Here is a 1347-nt window from a genome sequence, read left to right on the forward strand (position 1 = left end):
CAATTTAGCATTTATATTTTCCAACATCTTGTAATGAGCATGCAAATTTTTGTTAATGCTATTAGTCATTCTACCATTGCTATAAACAACATCTTTAAGGAAAGCATAACTATTATTACCTTGATTATTCACACGTTGAGAAGAGTAATAATTATTACCTCCTTGATTGTTGGAGCACTGAATTCCATCCTTGATGTTGTTGTGGACAAAACCCGTTGTTGGTGTTGACGAAGTTTAGATTCTCCTAGGTCACGAGATAGGAATTTCCTGAATGTCCAACATCTCCACAAACTTTGCAAGTCATGTGGAAATCCATGGCTTTGAGTGTCCCTTGGGCGCTCATCTTCTCATAATGTTCTACTCGCTTCGCAAGTAGATCCATCTTAGCTGCAAGCATATCAACTTCTTTAATTGAATGCATACCTCGTTTATGGGGTTGGAGTCGATCGTCTCTCCATCCTTTGGTTGGAAACCATCTTCTCGATCAGTGTCTTGGCATCTGCAACACTTAGCGAAAAGAATGCTCCACCAGCAGCAGCATCTAAATGGCTCCTATCTAACGGCACTAATCCATGGTAGAAGTTCTAGATCAAAAGCTAGTCTTCCATGCCATGGTGTGGGCAAGCAGAGACATACTCTTGCATTCGTTCCCAAGCTTTGGGAATCGACTCATCTGCTAGTTGTTAAAAACTAGAGATCTTATTGCGAAGAGCATTAGTCTTTCCCATAGGGAAAAACTTGACTAGGAAAGCGTTAGAACACTTGTCCCAACATTGCGGTTAGAGTAAAACCAATGCTTAGCCTTTGCTAACAAAGAAAAGGGGAAAAGGCAAAGACGTATAGCCTCTTGGGTCACTCCCTTTATGGTGAATGTGCTACAAATCTAAAAAAAGTGGTGGAGGTAAGCATTTGCATCCTCGTGGGCTTTCCCACAAAACAGACTAGCTTGAACCATCATAATTAACACTGGCTTAAGCTCAAAGTTATCGCCCCATAGATAACATTGGGTCCGGTGGCTACATTAGCAGCCGAGGGTGCAGAAAAATTATGAATGGACTTGTTGGCCATAATCATGTTGGGTAGTGATAGGATAAGAGGGAAAAATGATAAACTACTTAGGATAACTAAAAGCCTAGTTAGCAAAGCTAACACAAAAAAATTCGATGCTAGTTGCCTTCCCCGGCAACGGTGCCAGAAATGCTTGTTCATACTTCTTAATGACTAGTGGAGGAATTCTGCAAGCACATAGAACTATCACGTAACACTTTGCTAGGTGAGTACCGAGTGTCGAATTTATATTTTTCCCACAGGAAGGCAGAAGGATAAATTTATATTTTTAGTTAGGAT

The 1347-nt window shown here is 40.5% G+C and overlaps 1 non-coding gene across 1 annotated transcript; it reads left to right on the forward strand.

Annotated features, from left to right (window-relative positions):
* Positions 1-606: 606 nt before the first annotated feature.
* LOC136553041 (small nucleolar RNA R71) lies at positions 607-715 on the forward strand. Its single transcript, XR_010782946.1, has one exon. It is a non-coding gene; the product is annotated as a small nucleolar RNA R71 (small nucleolar RNA).
* Positions 716-1347: the final 632 nt, after the last annotated feature.

The sequence above is a fragment of the Miscanthus floridulus genome, chromosome 4 (genome assembly GCF_019320115.1).
Source record: "Miscanthus floridulus cultivar M001 chromosome 4, ASM1932011v1, whole genome shotgun sequence".
NCBI classification, from domain to species: domain Eukaryota; kingdom Viridiplantae; phylum Streptophyta; class Magnoliopsida; order Poales; family Poaceae; genus Miscanthus; species Miscanthus floridulus.